Source organism: Schistocerca gregaria, chromosome 1 (assembly GCF_023897955.1).
Source record: "Schistocerca gregaria isolate iqSchGreg1 chromosome 1, iqSchGreg1.2, whole genome shotgun sequence".
In the NCBI taxonomy this organism is placed as follows: Eukaryota; Metazoa; Arthropoda; class Insecta; order Orthoptera; family Acrididae; genus Schistocerca; species Schistocerca gregaria.
Window position 1 is genome coordinate 1,101,510,916 of NC_064920.1, and position 19,744 is coordinate 1,101,530,659.

A 19,744-nucleotide genomic window follows, 5' to 3' on the forward strand; every position below is an offset into this window, starting at 1 on the left:
ATTTGAGTCTGAGAGCTTAGTGCGTTGTCTGACAGATAGCGTGGTGGTGCCTTTCCGCTAGTTCCTGCTGGTGTCAGCTCGCGCTAATTCCAGGTTTCGCCAATAGATGGCATCAGGGTGCGCTCCCTGGCAGTCTCATGCCAGCACTCCCATTCCGACGCGCGGGCTCCAAATTACTGGCAGCCTGCCATCATTTCAGTTCCGTTACATCCTGCATGACCAGCCTGCTATTGTGTACATTTCTGTGGTCATGGAAAGTATGTGTGTACGTAATATTCTGGAAAGGTGTTCCTCCAGTCATAGGCCATTCTCCTGTTAGATAGGAGAGACTGATTGTATATTTAGTTTAGATCAAAGGTTTCATTTCCTCTTTTACGAGGTCACACAGAGCGCCTAAGTTGGTGGGAAGATTCATAATCTTTAGATGTACTCTGTCAACAGCCTCCATGGCCGAGAAGGTGACCTTACGCCCATATTTATGTCCCAACCGCACTAGGTGTCGTAGTGCCGTGGTCAGGACAGCCGGCTCCTCCAGGCAAGACAGTTGCAATGAGTGTTAAGGATTTGGGTATATTCTGACAGGATCAACCGGTGGTTGTCCTGAGACAGTGCTGACATTTGTACTACTGACTGTGTCTACATTTGAGCTAGTGACTGTGTTGACCTGCACTGGCCGTTACAAGTCAGAGCTCCCTTGTAAGAATACTGGTCGGCCCACTACAACAGGACGCCTGTCTTGAATTGCCTGATTTTCTGGCACTCGAAATCCCCAACAACAGGGAGAGGGAGCGGCCACTTGTTCCTGTGGGTACGTCTGGACACACGCATCCTTCATTCCCCTTCTTCCATTTTTACCTCCGGCATGTAATGTTAGGAATTGTTTGAACTTAGCTGCAGACACCTGCCTGGAGTGTTTCCTTTATGGCTGTCTGAGGCCTTTCCCTACATTTGAAAGATCTTGCGGAGTGTGGGTCTCCACATTTGGCGCATGTTGGGGTGCCGCGGTTGTCGGTGGAGCATTCTGTAAGATGGTGGTTGCCGCCGCAGCAGCTGCGTTTTGTAGTGGAGGTGCAGTCCTCGATGTGGTGGTTGAATTGCTGGCACCTTTGGCATTGGATCGGTTGGGATTTTGAATAGTTAGAGGGTTCGACCTAGTGGTGAGAGGAAAATGTGCACGACATGTTCCAGCACGTGATCGATATGTTTCTGGTTGTGAGAAATGACCCTGAACATCAGGCTGTATCTTCCTGTTCTTCGTGACTTCATGTGCCATGCTGCTTTACTTCAAGGCCCTGAAGTTATAGTTCAGCAATCACTCCATCCTTGTCTACGTCAAAGTACATATCTTTGATTACTGCACTGAATTATGGGGGTTTAGATTTTGGTTGGGACCCGCAATCGGCCTACTGATCATTGTGTCCACTGTTACTTTGGTTGGGGAATATTGCCTGAGTGTTGTTTGCAAATTGTTGACATATTGATGTCTATCAACAGTGAATTTCGCGATCCTTCTATCCCTGAAGACGTTTAGGGAGCCGCTGAAGTCTCTAATGTGTTTCCTAATATGTAATGACAGACTTTTGTTAGTGGTCTTCTCAGGCAGGTTTTTGAAGAAGTATGTCACGATGGACGGTGATTTTTCTCACAGCAGAGTGTCTGTCCTGCTTGTTGTCCTTCTGGGGCATGCTTTCAGGTGTAATAGGCTCCTCGACTAACTGAGCTGTCTGATGGGCGCTTGACCCCTATATTTTCAAGGCCCGCGATAGTATAGTCCCTTTCCTTGTGTCCAAGTTCAGTTCTTGGGTAAGGTAAGCTCGTTGAAGGAAGTGGCTAGTTGTCTACCGTTTGTAGGGTTATATGTTGAAGTTTCTGTGTAGTAGCATTCGGGGGAATTTGGCTATGGGATCGGGAGGAATAATACCTAATGACTGGATTAGGGGATGAGGAGAGGATTGTGTTCTTGTGTAGAAGGTGTTAGCTTTTACTAGGATTATTTCAGGGATTTTTCGGATGTAAAGCTGCTGGTATAAATGAGGTTTTGGAAGGTAACGGGGAACTTCGGCTGATATTCTGATAAATCTATTCTGGAGTGTCTGGATTTTCTTCATGTGTGTGTCTGCTGTTTGTGCCCAGATTTCAGATCCATACATGATTACTGGCAGAATGAGTGTGTTGAATAGTTTTAGTTTGGTTTTGATGTTGGTCTGCCATGGAATGATAGTGTCATTTAACTCCAGTGTGACTTCTGTTGGTATGGTTTTATATCTATATATAATGGCCTGGGTTTTTCCGGTATTGATTGTTATCTTCCACAGTTCTGCACAGTGATTCAATGGTTTCTAGATGTTCCAGGAGTTTCCTAGCAATGTATGCAAGGTTTGAGTTGCTCCTGTAGATTGCAGTATCGTCCACTAAAAGGGCTAGGTGACCTCCCAGCTGCTGCTGCGGAATGTTGTTGGTGTATAGTGAATACATTGTGGGTCCCAAGATGGAGCCTTGTGGTACCCCTGGGGGCAGGTATTATAACTGAAGTGGAGAAATTCTGCCCAGACCTGGTGATTTCTTATTTTGTAGGCCTCTGATGTGCGTGTACTGTCTCAGGGGTGATTTGGGAAAATTGTGTTGCTCCAGGAGCATGTAGGCTTTGGGCCACAATGCGTAGCACAATCTCCTCGTGGTCGTCTGCTTCTGCGTTGTCGTCGGTTGGTGTGATGAACTGGGGCTGCAGAGTATCCTTCATCACCTCTGTTTTATGCTGGGGGTCATATACGAGCCCGTTGGGTCCATGGAGCGCTTTCACTGCCTCTTCCTGGCCTTAGTGATTCTCCAGAACTTTTCAGGGTTCGTTCTGAAGGGTTTCACTCCAGCATTGGTTGTGATGCTCACGCATGGACCTCCAGGCTTCATAGTGATGGGCATCTCCACCCAGGGTGAAGATTACTGGATTATGGTCCAAATCAAGATCGTTGACCACTGTGATAAGTGCGAAATCTACTCTGTGGGCATCTAAGAATACTTCTAGTGTGTGGCGTTGTTGCAGAATGCCGCCGGCGTTCCAGTTCATGAGTGTAAACGATTTGTCATGATAAGTCTGATCCATCAGACCGACTTAGGGCAGCGGAACAAAGAGTTCTGAATTTTGAGAAGGCATCTGGTGCCTGTCAGAGTTCTGTAACAGTCTTTTGTATGTTGGTTACTATTTCTCGAATGTTTGGCTGGGAATCACAGGCTTTCAGATTGACCTAAGGCAACGAACTGCCACTGGGCTGTGCCCGTCTGACTTCGTGAAAATGAGATTTTGGGTTGTGTGTATGTTTTTGAGTAAATGTTTGTTCAGTGTGTGTGCTTCCGTTTTCTAATTGTCCCTAAAGTGGCGCGTAAGTGTTTATTTTGGGCGTTTATGGTGACAATTGAGGTGTTCACGGCCTAAATTTTGAATGAGGTGGTGGGGTGATTTTGTCTTCTCAGAAAGATTGATATACTTTTTCTTTTTGAGGGAATAGATTGTTGGTTGTCCTAAAAATTCTCTTATTTGGGTATTGTGGACGTATGTGTCAGCACCTGCGATGACACAGAAGTTTATTTTTGTAGTCGCTTTGTGAGAGTGGCGCCTGACGCCATCGACCGTACTTCCGAGCCATACAAGATGGCTGGTAGCATGAGCTGGCGCCAGAGGAGCATTTTACTGGTTAAGGTGAGGCCTTCACTCTTCAGAAGGGGGTACAACTGCAATAAGAGTGTGCAGCCTTTGTTCGTTGCTTTGTTAATATGTTGTTGCCAGGTGAGGTACCTGTCTATTTCAAGTCCAAGATACGTGATGCAGTTACACCAGGTTCGGTCCCGACCATCAATGGTTAGTTGTTGGTCTGGGAGTTATGGGCTGGTCGTAAAGTATATAGCGTGGCACTTGGTTGGATTTTGATTTTCCACATGTTACACCACTGAGTGATGGCATCAAGGTGTTTTTGTAGTTTTCACCGTATGAACGCAAGGTTACGACAGCTCCTATAAATCGCCATATCGGCAGCGTAGAGAGCGATCTGTCTGCCGACCTGCTTGGGTATGTTGTTCATGTAGACTGAGTGCAGAAGGGGACCTAAGACCAAACCTTGCGGTACTCCAGCTGCAATTGGTCGTGTCTGGCTCAATCTTGTTCCACTTCTTACGAAGAACTGACGCTCCGCAAGAAATGAATCAATCATCTTTGAGTTGTCCTGGGCACCCTATTTGATCTAGTTTATATATAAGGCCATTGTGCCAGATGCTGTCAAATTCCTTCTCTATAATTATCCAGGAACACTGCTCCTGTAGATTCTCTCTTTGCCCTAGACAGACAAATGTGCTCTACCAGGCGCAGGCATTGCTGGGTTGTGGAGTGCTCAGTGCGGAATCCAAACTGTTTAGGCATCAGGGTGTTGTTCTCGGTCAGGAAATGTTGAAGGGGTGAGAGGATGAGCAGCACGAGTATTTTACTCATACCGGTGAGTAGGAGATGGGTGTATAACTTTGTGGAAGGAGCAGGTTTTTATTAGGTTTGGGGAGAGTGATTGCCTTAGCAGTTTTCCACGCTGAGGGGAAGTAGGTGAGTTTTGGGGGGGGGGGGGGGGGGAGACAAGACATCAGTTGTGTGCATGTGGGGGGAGCGGCTGTAGTTGGCCGGGTGATGGCCCCCACATGATGCGCACTTTGCCGGGGTTGCACGACTCTTTTAGTAAGTATTTGTGAAGTGTGGGCTGGCACACTTAAGGCACTTTGGGGGATGGTGGCACTGTTCTGTGGAGTGGAACAGCTGATGTCACTGCACAGGGCCTTCAGGCTGTCTGTATTTTTCTATTGTAACCTTGCAGTTCATGAAGAGTTCTGTTTTTAAGAGCTCCCTATTTTTCTCGTTTGGGTGGAGGATGACTTTAAAGGATGCTCTTTTCTTGCATCCCTCACCTGGGTTGTTTGGGTCTGATGCCTTTGTCTCCTGTTTGACCTCAATAACCTGAAAGTGACGCTCAGTAAGTAGTACCTTTATTTCTGCGGAGTCCGTGTCTCTGAGGAGAACTTTGATCACCGCTTTATACATGTTCTTTTCAGTTGATGGTTAAGTGTGGAATGGGATCTTTTTCTGGGTGAAATACTCCACAAGAAATTTGTAATCTGAGGGAGTGGAAGGTTGAAATTTGACAGAGGACCCCCTGCATGAGGTGTCCAGTCCACCTTCGAGGTGAGACGTGACCTCCTTAATAATTTTTATGGTGCCATTAACTATTTTTGCGATGATTGGAGGCACCTTTTCCCGTTTCTGCCTCCGTTTCTGCCTCTGTTGCGCTTGCGCGCCTGAGGTCGAGGGACGGATGGCCTGAGGTCGAGGGACGGATGGGCATCTTCCTCATCAGAGGCTGGTGTACGGTACACAGAAGAAGTGATAATTTTTTGAGTATGCAATACTATGGTGGCTACTTCAAATCCACCTTCAATGCAGTGTTTGTGAAGGTCTATCACTGAATGCTGCAGATTTAAGTTTTCTTTGCTGTAGATTGCAACTCCGCCATGTGAAATATTTGTTCTACAATATTTTGTGACTTATATGTAGCCATAAGGCACACACACATCTATTTCTGAGTCATGCAACCAATGCTCATTAATACACAGTATGCTACAGTTAATTTTGTCTGGCAAGTACTGTAACCTATTAAGCTTATGTCTTAGGGATTGTACATTAACATGAAATAACATTAAATCGTTTTTGTTACTGGGAGGAATACTTGTTGCTTTTTCTATTGCATTATCTTTACTATACCTTGCAAACTGTTGTGATCGAATCAAACTTGCATTAGATTTGCACACTACTGGGAGTTTCCCTGTATCATATCTTTGAACTGAAGCCTATAAATTGTTTTATTAGCAGAGCTTAATTTTTCTCATACAATCTGACTTTCCTAAGCCATTTAGATGCTGACCATGGCTTGTATGACAAGCTCTGTTGCAGTGACAAGGTTTGCTAAGGGGCGCAATTGTGGTGTGGCAAGCAGTCTGAAATATCATTCATGTCAATCACTGTTACATTTTTGAAATGTTTACATACTGAATTATAGAGTTTATTTCCTTTTTTAATTTTGTTGTTCATGCATGATTGTTCTATTAGATCATAATGGTGAGGTATTTTTGCCACTGTTGCATTGGCTTGTGTTAGCTCACCCAGTGACTCTTTCAGTGCTTTTGTTGCTGCAAGTGTTTCATTGTGATACACATCATTATCACCTCCTATAAATACTGGGTAGTCGTTTGATGATAGATTCTTGCATTCTTCTTCAACACTGTCAACAACTTGGCTTAATCTTGCATTAGGTTTTACTAGTCCCTGAAGTTTGAACCTTCCTGATGCATCATCTGTTTTCAGTTTTGTAACTGACCCTATTCCAAAACTGTCTGAGAGAACTTTTGGGTTATTATAGTTTTATTTTTTTGTAGTACCTTTGTGTTCGTTTGATGAGATTGTTTTATCACTGTTTTGTTTGGGATAAGTCTTCTTTGGACTGTCACTTGATGATAACTGTCATTGTTTACATGAGTTAGAGCTGAATATCTATTCTCATGTCCAGGGATTGTACAAAGATTAAGATAACTATTCACTTCTGTGTTGTTTGTTAACTTGCAAAACAGTCGGATCATAATCCATCCTGTGCTGCTTTTCTGAAAATGTGTTTGCCCTGTGGACTGGGACGGTGTTTCGTTATTTAGCGTGTCCATTGTTGTAAAGTCTCTATGGTAGACATCCTGTTGGCTTATAGCATTAGATCTTGTCATATATTCCTCACATTTCCAGTTTGTTAACAATTTCGTGTCTTCTATAAGGGATGGATCAACATTTCCACATCTAAAGTGAAATAGTAGACAGCATTCGTTGCACTTCACACTACTTTTCACATTTTTCTTGCATCTTTTACGACGAAACGAAATTTTCATCACTTGAAACTTGGGTGCTTGGATTTAGTCTTTTATCAGTGTGAATTGTATTACGATTTTCTATTATCATACACGAAAGATCATCACATTTGTATTTTAATGTATGTATTTCTTCTATTAACGCCATAATAATTTCGGTTTTACAGTCCTTTTTAAGTTTACTATTCAATTCATTTTGACCACATTTTACACATGTCCATATTTTCCATTTTGAAGTCACATTTGCACATTGAAAATGAAATATTGTTATGCATTTCACATATATTATTCCTTTGTAAACTTGCTTTTCACAGTAGCAATAACCGGAATCGAGAAATACGTTCATATCACTGTTGTAGGACGTGGCTGCTATGCAGGCAATGTCTTTATAGCGGTTTTCTATTTCCTTAGTCTTTATTTCTGTTGTTTTTTCCGGCAATATGACACACAAAGCACTGAACTAGAGGGTGAATGACTGTCCTGGTTGTTCACTCATCCATGTGTCTACAACAGCATTATAACAAGCCTGAAATGGCTTCATAATTCAAACATCCAGTGGTTGCATTCTGTGGGTTGAATGTGGAGGAACAGTTAGCTTTTGCCATATTAATGGCTTCAATGGACACGTGACTTTTGTGGCTACAACAAATTAGCAATGTCTGTGGAGTCATAGAACTCCCAGAATATTTAATAAAATGCTGCATAATGTGTGAAAAGTTAACTGAGGAATGAGCCAGTCCAGCGTTCCTGTAGGTGCACCATAAAGCATGAATTCTTCAAAATGAACTTGTGGGAAAATCATTACGGTGGCATGGTGTTGCCCACAGCATTGATCACAAGCAGTATTGTTACTGAAGTCCTCTTTTCTCCGCTGATAACTTTGGACACTTGTTTGATTCCTTTTTGTACTATTACCTTCGAAGGCTGCTGGGTGGTTTCGGTTTTTGTCTCGTCCAGGTTGTAGATGCGAGATGGGTCAGAGTTCTGTATGTTTCTTAAGTAGTGTCTGTAAATTATCGAAAAACATATCCACATTGAAGTGTTTGAAGGAACTGGCTCTTGCTAGACTGCACCGTTCAGCAGTTCGAAGCGACAGTTGAGGATGGCGCTTGAGAAAACCATAGAGCCAGTCCCTTCCGACAATACAATGTTTGTTCCATGTTTCAGGACATTCAATTTTATTAATTTTTTGCTGTCTCATATGCTAACTTACGTGTTTCTAAAGTTATGAGACCATAGAACATCTTTGCATTAGCTATAAAAAATTAAACAGTCCTCTTTTTGTTCTTCTGACAAAACTATGCGAACATCACAGCGAATTTCATTTCGATAGCATTGCCAGGATTAGTTCTTAATTTCTTTATATATCTAGCAAGTGTCTGAAACTTTAGATTCATCTTTTTAGCAGTACTCCTGATAGAATCTCACTGTAGAACAAGTGTAACACCTTCCTTCATTGTATCTGCATCAAAGGTACCCTTAACCTTAGGCTTTTCTTGTTCTTGCACCATTTTGAATCTTCAACAAACAATCTGAAAGCAAAAATCATTTATTAAAATAACTATACCTTTTTCTTTCCCACTCAAAATGAGCATTTACACTGTAAATGGTGTTCCAACCTATGCCTCCGTGCTTTCTATCAACGTGTCCCATCATAACATCCCACAGTAAAATCATAGTCTTGATGTAAATTAGACAAAAACTAATTCCATAACATATATCAAATTACCTGAGTGTAGAAAAATTTGTCACTAGTGAGAATTCAGTCCTTCCAGTATTTCTCAGATGCTATACAATTGTGCCAAAACAAATGAAGTTCTTTCACATTCTCCATGGCAAAGGTATACCAGCTTTGTCAGAGTAGTCTACCTAAAGTACTAAATTTTATTCAAAATGATTATGTCCCTTTTGACTGTCACAGAATTATAAGTTGGCATTCAAACACAAGCTGCATTTAATGCATTCATCATCGAATGTTTCCTTTCTTAATTGTCATAAGTTTCTCAAAGCAGTTCTTATTTCCTCGTGGCAAGCAGTTATACTGACATTTTTTGACTGAAGAACATTAAAGAGATGATCAACATAAACAAAGCACGCTCGGCAGAAGCAAAGCAAGTAGACAAACATAGGATCATCCATCCGTCGTTTCATTCCCACAGAACAGCTCAAAGATTCTGGGTCCCACTGAATGTCTATATCAGCAATTATATAATTAAAAACACTGTACAGCTCTGAGAGATGACTAGATATTGTTGAAACTGTCCTGGAACTGGAGTTCCAGCGAGTATTGCTTGCATGTGGCAGTTTAAATCCTTTCTCAGTTAGCAATAAGGTAAAGGCACTAGTAGTTGATACCTTAAGAAATGAAACTACTTTAACTCGATATTTATGAATAAAAGTGTTTGTTGGGCACAAACACAATTAGTCTTCAAGTTCTTTGATATTTTGTGGTTTGATATTTATTATAATTCACTATGTTACAGTACATTGAATAGTAAATAAAAATTACAACAAAAGTATAAGGGCAGTCATCAGTAGTTGACACTAGTGAGACACTAAAGTTTCAGTAGTTGGCAGGAAAAATATTCAGTAGCTGACGCTAAATAAATAACTTTAGTCTGCACATCACAGTCAATACTGTTTTGGAATTCATATTTCAAATGTTCATTAGTGATATTTGAGAGTGGTAAAGGAAACTTGTCAATAACCTGTGATGGACTAATAACACTAACATCATTTTCATCAACATAAACTTTTTTCTGACAGTTGCAAGATTTTAGAACCATTACTTCTATTTCACTATCCTCAAAAACATTCTGAACAGTACAAACATATTTGAAATATCTCTTCTTTCCAGGAAAAGAAACAAGAAGAAATTCGCCATTTTATAAAATTTATTTGTATTTTCTTCTTTGTTTGCTATATCATTTTCTGTTAATTGTTTGATCAGAATTGTCGTCTTCCTTGCCATCAGGTGTCACTATCAGGGAGCATACTAATGTCATCCATACTGCTGCCTGACTCACTCCATTCTTCAGCTTCAGAATCTGAGGATACTGAAATTGTTCCTTTCTTCTGCACATTTGGCTTTCTGCGATTCTCTGCTTTGTTTGCTTCTTGAGTTTCTTAGCAATCTCAGACTGTTCTTTCTTCAGTTTTATTGCTTCTGCTCTCTCAGCTTTTAGTCTTTCTCCTGTAGCTTCAGTTGTTCCTTCCTGTGATGATATTCCTGCCACTGGGTGGATATCACAACACTTGGCAGTTTTTCTCTTAATCTTCTCTTCCCTTGTTTTCCTGTGTTCTGTGGCCAAAATAATGCACGTTTGAATGGGGAGGGGATTAGTTGGTCCCCTGATTTCCTATTAATATTTCTACTTGAAGCACACTGAGGAAAATCAGAATTTTTCATTGAATTCATGGGTGTCGCACACACTGGTCTGTTACGTAAGTCTCCTCTCTTTCTTTATTTTGGTTGTTGCCTGCCAAGCTTTTCATTTCTTCCTGTTTTTATTTTTTTTATTTTCAATTACTTCATTACTTCGTTTTTCTTCTTGATGGACATTTCCTTCCTCCACTTTTTCATTTTGATTTGCCACACAGTTGTTTGTGTCATCAATAGACTGGGAAAGGATAGAATTATGACAATCATTTTTAATTTCCTTCCAAAGCAAAAACAAAGACTGGTCAGCTGTATTTCCTTCCCACACATCACTTGAAAACTTAAAACACCAAAGTTTATCTTTCCCAATCTATGTTTCTAGAACCTCTAATCCAAATCTTAAGTTTAATTTTTCAGAAGTGGCAGTTCTGTGGGTAGTAAGTATAACATCATCACTCACTGATGGAATTTTTGAGCAGTCTGCAGCCTCTGGATTCCATGGAACAAATCCATTTCTCCTGAATCCATTCTGCAGGACAGACAGTTTAATGAACTCATCCAAAGTTTGCTCCAGTAAGGGTGCAAATTAAAGCTTCTTAAGCACTGGTTGATCCAAATGTTCCAATCTCCACTGATGTACCTTGTTTTTCCAACTTTTTCTTAACAAATGAAAGACAGCAACTTCTATAGGTTGAAGATGATGTGTAGAATTTGGAAGCAAAACTACGAGTATTACCCTGAAGAAGGCGCAAGGGTGGGAACGTAATAACCACGTCTCTCACTTCCTATCACAATACTTTATTCATAATCAACTGTACAGCACGGGGTACAGATGGGAACTGACTCCCGGAAGTCAACCTACAAAGAACATCAATCGAAGATACTATACACGTATCATGTTTTGGCGTATCGATCGTGTGTCGACGCCACATAGCCCCCCCCCCCCCCCCCTTCAGTATGGAGTACATACCCGAGGGTGGGGGGGTGGGGGGGTTGATAGTCTAAGTTGGTTACAATGAGTTCCTCCGCATCTAACGGCACGGGCCGTGTGGGAGGAGAGCGTGGAGCAAATCCTGGGATGTTGATTTCGAAGTCGTCGGCCGGTGCAGGAGCGCTGGTGTGGAAGGGCGTCTTCGGTGGGGAACCTGATGATCACCTTTCCACTCGGCCTAACGTAAGCACGTAGTTTACCACACGTAGCACTTCGAGGGATTTTGAAATGCTTCACTACACGTTGCGACACACCACCTAACGGGTCACACGAATCGTCACACGCAAGCAGCACTGACACAGTATCACCACTAACGATAACAGACAATCCACAAATGTCATCAGGATGAACGTGGGTAGAGAGCTCGTAAGTGGCGCCTGCTAATGGTGAGGTATGCTGAGCCGGTGGGGTGGGGAAACCGTGGCACAGCGAAGGCGGAGTGCTGTGAGTAGAGAGGGGTGTGTCTGTGTGGTGGGCGTGGGATGGTAGGGTCTGGGTGGGCAGGGCGGGAGCCTGCGTGCTACACCGGTTAGAAGAGCGGCGCAGTGTGCTGTCGCATGAAGACGGGACTGTTATATTAGAGTCCTGAGAGCCGGGGACTGGGCTATGGGAGCCGGGGGGGTGAGAAACCCCGGAAAGAGTGTGGGCTCATTGATGGGGCTTGTGCAGGCGTTAGTGTACTTGGATCATGTGCGGAGGAAGAGGGCCGAGGACGGCCGGAGGGTGTGGTCTCTTCACCGGTAGGCGAGATTCAACGTGAGCCGGTTTAACCCTGTTGAGGGAGACGGTAGTTACTGTGCCCTTAATTACAATGTCCATCGTGTTACTTGTTTGTTTGGCGACTCTGAACGGACCTGTGTAAGGGGGCTGTAACAGGGCTCTTACAGTGTCGTCCCGAAGGAACACAAAGTCGCACGTGTCGAGCGCCTTGGGGACATATACGTGCGGAGGAGTGTGGCTGGAAGGGGATGGGGGTTGAAGCTTGTTACAGTGTAACCTCACCCGTTCTACTAGGGACAGCAGTTCAGAGGGTTTGGCGACTGGAGTAGGAGCAACAAGTTCGCCTGGCAGTGTAAGGGACTGACCGTAGACAAACTCCGCGACTGTGCCTTTAAGGTCTTCTTTGAAGGTGGTCCGCAAACCGAGTAAGACGAATGGCAGGGCTTCCGTCCAAAGGGGGCCATGGCAACGTAGGGCCGTCTTAAGTGTCCTATGCCACCGTTCCACAAGGCCATTGCTTTGAGGGTGGTACGCTGTGGAATGAATCTTCTTGATGCCGCACAGTCTACATAGTTCTGAAAACAAGGCCGACTCAAACTGACGGCCTTGGTCGGTTGTCAAGTAAACAGGGCAGCCGAAACGTGAAAGCCAAGTGTCTATGAAAGTTCGTGCCACTGATTCAGATGTAATATTAGTTAGCGGGGCAGCTTCCACCCAACGGGTGGTTCTGTCTATGACAGATAGCACGTATCTGTAACCCTCAGAGGGGGTGAGGGGGCCCACCAAGTCGATGTGAATGTGCTGGAAACGACTGGGAGGAGCAGTGAAGCTGCCTATATGTGCCGCGAAACCTTATTCCTTTGGCACGGAATGCAGGCACGGGCCCATGATTGGCAGTCCCGCCGCATGTCGTGCCAGACAAAGCGCTCTGCAACGAGCCTGGTAGAGGCCCTCACTCCCGGGTGAGCTAGGTTGTGTAATTTGTCGAACACTTGCCTCTGCAGAGGTTTGGGTATGAAGGGGGGCGCAGTGTACCAGTTGACTCGTCGCACCAAACCTCGCCTATGACACCTGGGAAGGTGGACCGTACCGGTTTGAGTGATGAGCTGCTATCAGAAATGAGGTCCATGGTATCCGTATCGGCAGTCTGCAGCTGAGGCAAGTTAGATAGATCTATCAGGGTTGTGACAGCACCAACACAGGACAAAAAATCTGCGACCACATTATCCGCACCCTTGATGTATCGTATGTCGGAGGTAAATTGCAATATATAGTCTAAATGACGGAAGCGTCTAGGCGGACGGTCGGCCGGAGGGTTCTTTACAGCAGCGACCAAAGGTTTATGGTGTGTTAATATGTAGAAGTCCCTGCCCTCGACCTCGGTGCGGAATTTTTTAACGGCCTCGTAGACGGCCAAGAGCTCCCTGTCAAAGGCTGAGTACTTTTTTTGAGCGCCGTTGAGCTTCTTAGAAAAGAACTGCAAAGGGGAGGTAGTATCTCCGACGGTTTGGCTGAGGACTGCGCCAACTGCGGTATCACTGGCGTCTGCAGTTATGAACAATGTAGCGTCCGGATGTGGGTGGGCAACGGTCACTGCATTGGCTAGTAGGTGCTTCAGCTTGTCAAAAGCTTGTTGCATGGCGGGGGTCCAGGGAACTGGGCGGATACCAGTTGTATTTTTGCCAGCAAGGGCGTCTGTTAGGGGAGCCTGAATCTCGGCTGCGGCAGGCAAGTGCTTCCTATAATAGTTGACTGTTCCAATGAACCTGCGTAGTTCTTTGAATGTGTGAGGGCGTGGCAAGTCCAAAACAGGTTTGATTTTATCCTCGGGAGGAGTGAGGCCCTTAGCTGACACTAGTAGCCTAAGAATCTTACCGAAGTCTGGTGCAACTGGAGCTTCTTATTATTTAGTTCAACACCAGCAGCGGTAAGGGTGTCTTTAACAATCTGCAAGTGTTCCTTGTTCTTTTGCAAGGTGGGACTGAAGATTAGAATATCGTCCAGGTACACAAAACAAAAATCCAAATGAAACAACACCTCGTTTATGAATCTCTGCCAAGTTTGTGCGTCGTTGCGGAGACCAAAAGGCATGAATCGGTACTGGAAAAGGCCGAAAGGTGGTGTAACAGCTGTTTTCTCGATATCCTCAGGAGCCATTGGAATTTGGTGATACGCCCTCTTACAGTCCACTACTGAGAAATACTTGGCGCCTGCCAGAGCATGGTTAAAATCCGCGACGTTAGGAACTGGGTACTTGTCTATGATAGTCCGTGAGTTCAACTTAGTATAGTCGCCGACCATACGCCAAGTGCCGTCGCTTTTTGTGACGAAGTGGATAGGCGACGCCCAGCATCCGGCAGATGGTTCAATCACACCAGCCGTTAAGAGCTCGTCTATTTGTTCGCGAGCCACTTTCATTAATTCTGGCTTGATACGCCGTGGGCGGCAAGAGATAGGCGGTCCGTCTAGCAAGCGAAATTTGTGGGCGGTTCCGTTGGTAACCACGGCAACACATGACGCTGTGCAAGAGGCGTCTGCCTGTGGCGTAGTGCGCGCGGCGGCCGCTAGGCTGGGTTGTGGCGCGGACGGCGAAAGTTTATATGAGTGCCAACTGTTGGTTAGCTGGGAGTTGCCAACAAGTGAGCTACGCCGAAACAAGGTTGGTACACTGTGTACTAGTAACCGAGGGTGCCGCTGTCGAGCTTGGTGGCGCTAGCGGGCGCGAATGAACAGCTGGTGGCAGTCTGTCAAAAACGTTAACCTGCGCCGTGGAAGTTAGCTGCCTGAACGAGGAAGGAGATGAATCAGCACTCGGATTTACACGGTTCGGGCTGGCGGGAGCACGGAAACTGCACAGCTTATGCGGTATACTGCCACAAATGCACTCGGGTGCGAGAACACTGTAGTTGCACCGACTAACCTTGTGTGCCGCCGATGCGTCGTCTGCTGCAAGTCGCTGCCGTGCTGAAGATAACTCGTTACTTAAGTCGTTGAGGCGAAAACCTAACTCCAGTTGTTCCAGACGCAGGCGTGTAGACTCAACACGCTCCGTGAGCCACTTATTGGTCCATGACAGGAGCTCGGGGGAGGGGTTGTTACACTTCCTAGCCAGGCGGACCTGTTTTGTGATAGTATTCGCGCACGGCAAGGCACACGGGATGTGTTTCTGCTTAGGATAGTAGAACACTGTGTTTTTGACGAGGTCAGGCCACAGTTTGTGGTGTCGTAGGAAGTCTATTCCCACAATGGGCTCGCTGATGTCAGCCACCAGGAAGGACCACTGCAGGTTGCACTCAGGCGAGAGGGACACTGTATACGAAGTAGAACCCGAGCACGACAAATTAGATGAGTTCACCGCACGTAGGACAGTTTTTTGTGGTCGGATCTTGTCAGTAGCGAGACGGGGTGGAAGTAGGGAAACATCTGCACCCGTGTCGATGAGAAAGTTTGTGCCCGAGTTCCGGTCGCGGACATAGACGCGCCCTTTCGAAGCATTACCGTTGGACACAGAATGGAGCGTGGGACGGCGCCCGTTGCTTACCTCGCAGGAGGTGGCGCCGCTGCCTACCTGCGATTGAAGTTTGGATATGAGCACGGCGGTTTACAATTGCGTGCTTGTTCCCCGAATCTTGCGTGGAAGAAACAGTATTTATGGGGGGACGCCTGCTCCTGCGAGTGGTCAGGCGGCGGCGGCCCAGAATCTTCTGCTGGGTCAGATGCACTGTTGTTTCGCGGACTTGAAGTTGCCGGTAGTGCTGCGAGCTTGACTGACTTGGGTTTCGTAGGGCGTCCACGTTGGGATCCGGGCTGTGGTTGGAAACTGGCGTAGCTGCCAGACTGTTGGGCAAGGCGTTCACGTTGTAGAGCAGAGTAAGCTCGGTCGGCAGCGCGCAAGCGTTCGCTGTTAGGTCTATCTTCGTAGGCGGAGATAGCGGTTTGAACAGACAGAGGCAGCTTTTCCGTCCAAATCTCGGTGAGTGTGTTGTCTGGCATGTCGCGTTCACCGACAAGAAGTTGAAGACATCGCCACAGCTGAGACGGAGACCTGTCGCCGAGGCGTTCTTCATAGACGAGCTGCCGAACGTTTTCTCTTCTTGTCTTTGAGACACATTCCAGTATTGTTTGTTTAGCTGTAACGTATTTCTCGTTCGGAGGAGGTGACTTAACCAAGTCGTAAATTAAGTCGACGCAGTCGTGGAGGTGGTTCATAAGACATGTGAAACGAGCATTGTCATCGAGTGCACAGACACTGAAAGTTTGCTCCACCAGGTTGAACCAGAACTCCGGGTAAGCAGGTTTAAAAGCTGGAAGTTACGGTAGGTTAGACAAACCGGAGGTTGAAGCGTGCTGACGGCCGCTCGCGCACGCAGGAGTAGGCAAGTCCAAGTTAACTTGGCGTCGTGGAGGCGATAGAGAGGAAGCTGATGTGCCGGCTGTGTTGGCAGTTCCTGTAGGAGAAGCGAAGTCCGTTAGCACAAACCCCGGCGCGGAGCGAAGCGGGACCAATTGCTGTGGCGGAAGGCCAAAGTTGTTCGACAGGTTGTGATGCCACTGATCTTCAACGTCTGCAGCGAAATTGTCCATCACGGAGTCACTGATGAGGTTGCTGGGGCCTGACGCACTCAAATTAATGCACTGATGAACACTCGGAGTAACGGACTGGCGAGTGTCATTCACGTAGCGTGCAGCAGGTGCGGAGTGAGCTTGCACATTCGAACAGGCATCCTGCTGTGGCACATTATGAAAACTATGCTCCCCTATATTTACAGCACTTGCATTAACGTTCGGCACCCGTGTATAAAGGCTTCTAGCACTGCTATGCGGCGAAAACTGGATTACTTCGGGACTGACAAAGCCGGAGTCGGAAACCACTGGCGGCATGTTCAAAACAACTGCACCTGACGAGGTCCCTGGGTTCTCGAGGCTGTAGGACTGTGGATATTCACGTCGGACGCCGAACACAGCTTGCGTGCTCGAACCTACTTGCTGTTGCTGGTGAAAACCGGGCGGCGGCGGCGTGTTGTAAAGGGCCATTGTGTAATGAACAGAGGTCCACGCGGAACACGGAAGCCGGCGCGGCAGCAGTCACTTTTAACTCGAAATTCGGGGTCACCACTGAGGAAGGCGCAAGGGTGGGAAGGTAATAACCACGTCTCTCGCTTCCTATCACAATACTTTATTCATAATCAACTGTACAGCACGGGATACAGATGGGAACTGACTCCCGGAAGTCAACCTACAAAGAACATCAATCGAAGATACTATACACGTATCATGTTTTGGCGTATCGATCCGTGTGTCGACGCCACAACCCCATGCTCATTACAAAACTTACTAGTGTGTAAGGTGAGATGTGACACATGGCCATCAATAAACACAATGGCTGGCAGTGGTATTTTCCTTTCTAGAAGGTATGGATGGAAAACATTCGTTATAAATTCAAAGAATAATGGACCTGTCATCCAATGTGGTTCAGATTTACCTATTCCCCACTGTTTTGATACTCTCTCTCTACTAGTTCCTGTGGTAGTCTAATGTATTTAAACACTGTCAATGGAGGTGCTAAATCACCATTTGCATTTCCAGTCAACAAAACCGTTTGACATTCTTTTTCTTCACTATTCACTTGCTGGCACTTTTTTTTTTTTTTTTTTTTTTTTCCCCCTCCTCCTTTCAGGGCCAGCGCTTTGTTTCTTTTGGGGTTCAGAAAGAGAGCAGTTTCATCTAAATTAAAAACTCTTTCCAGAGTTTGAAAAATTGACTTAAAATTGTTCTCTGTTAAATATTTATCTATCTCATCAAACCAGTTTCTTATAGCTTCCAACTTTACTCCTGCTCTGCTTGATGTCAGATTTTTTGATATTCTAATGCCAATATTGGGATGGCGCTTCAGTAAAGCATTGTACCAAGTTTTCCCTGGGCGGTTACAAACAAAGGGATTTTTACGTTTCAGTTGTTCAATCAGGTGCTGCACACTGTCCAGAAGTTAGTTTTGTTATAAGGAATCCGGCCTTAGCCATAGTACAAATCCAGTGTTCTAATAAATCCTCCTCTTCGGTAAGAACTGTATCAGGACCAATGCGACGATTTTTAGGCGTCTTCCCTCAGGCTTTGTACATTAAACTTTTTGCTACTATAGAAACAGGCATTCCATTAAGTACTGCATCGGTGGCAAGCTGCATTTGTTCCTCTCGATAACTGAGCATCTTCGCTGTTACTGGTGGCATTATAATGACCTTAATATTATAAAACATGTCAGAAATTCACATTACGTGAATGCCAGTAGTTGGCACGGTATGAGCTACTGGTTAGCATAGGGTGTCAACTACTGGATCTATACATGCAACGATAAATTTAACACAAACTCCACAGAGCTATGCTTATGGGGATACAGGGAGTAAAAAAGGTATTAAAAAAGTTGGACTCTTGACAGATGTGTCAACTACTAAAAATAAGGAGCCTATTAGCACCAGCACTTACACCTGATCCCTGACCATACCTTCTTTCAATGCTGCATGAATAATGCAGCCTATGCAGATGACCTCCTCCTGTTGGTCGGTGGCCGTAGCTGCAAAGACATAGAACCCAAAATAGAAAGTGCCCAAAACAAACTACAGGTATGGTGCCAAAACACTAAAATGACGATACTACCAAGCAAGACTACCTACTTGCTATTAAAGGAACAATTAATCCGAAACCCAACTGTACGAATCGAGCGTTCGCCGGTTCTTCGGCGACGTGACACACGATACCTGGGAATCATCATTGATGGGAAGTGGGACTTCGGGAAACACATTGAAACCCTAACTCAGAAAGCCCTTCAAACATTGAACAATCTTACATCCATCGGACATAAAAGATTTCATCTCCCCTCTCATCTCATAAAACTATACCATAATAGCATATTAACATCAATATTGGGTTACGGCTCGGGAGTCTGGGCGCACAGGCTCATGAGGGTTGTGCCCGCCATGACATTTATTTATTTATTTCTTACACCATGGATCCAACTGTGACAATTTCACATGGATGTAGTGTGTGTCAATTTTTACATTGTCAATGACAAGTACTTGTACACTATGTTTACAGGTAAAGAATATAAAGTTACTTAACCACTACAATGATCCATAACACAATATAATGGAATGAGAATCCTTAGACCTACAGATTACAGGTATAAAACAAAGTAAATTAAACCTGAAAAGGTCATATAACCCAGACTGTTAAATATAAGCAGTTAACACTAAAAGAGTTACATATGTGACAAGAATGTTCAGCTTAATGTTCAATTTATATGATAATACATCTTATTTTAAGGCCGTTTCTCACTGTGTTTCATAAACTCTTGTAAACTGTAAAATGACATGGCTAAAAGAAATTGCCTCAGAAGCTCTTTAAATGTAGATTTGTTGGCAATTTCACATTTGATTTCTGGAGGAAGAGCATTAAGTAACTTTATACCAGAGGACTGTACACCCTTCTGCACAATCTTCAAATTTTTACCTTCAGTGTGGAAATCATGTTTCCTCCTTGTGTTATACTGATGGTATTCACTGTTACATTTGTATAAATCAGTGTTTTTACTTATGAAACACATAAGTGAGTATATATATTGAGAAGTAGTTGTAAGAATTCCCAGATTCCGGAATAGGCTTCTGCAGCTGCATCTAGGATCTACACCAGACATCACTCTTACAACACGCTTCTGAGCAATGAATATT

The 19,744-nt window shown here is 44.7% G+C and overlaps 1 protein-coding gene across 1 annotated transcript in view; it reads right to left on the reverse strand.

Moving 5' to 3' along the window:
• Positions 1–8,180: 8,180 nt before the first annotated feature.
• LOC126282480 (uncharacterized) overlaps positions 8,181–19,744 on the reverse strand; it is a 28,600-nt gene continuing 17,036 nt past the window's right edge. The window contains exon 2 of the mRNA XM_049982140.1: positions 8,181–8,465. The gene's annotated coding sequence lies outside the window, so the exon portion shown is untranslated. The remainder of the gene's footprint in view (positions 8,466–19,744) is intronic.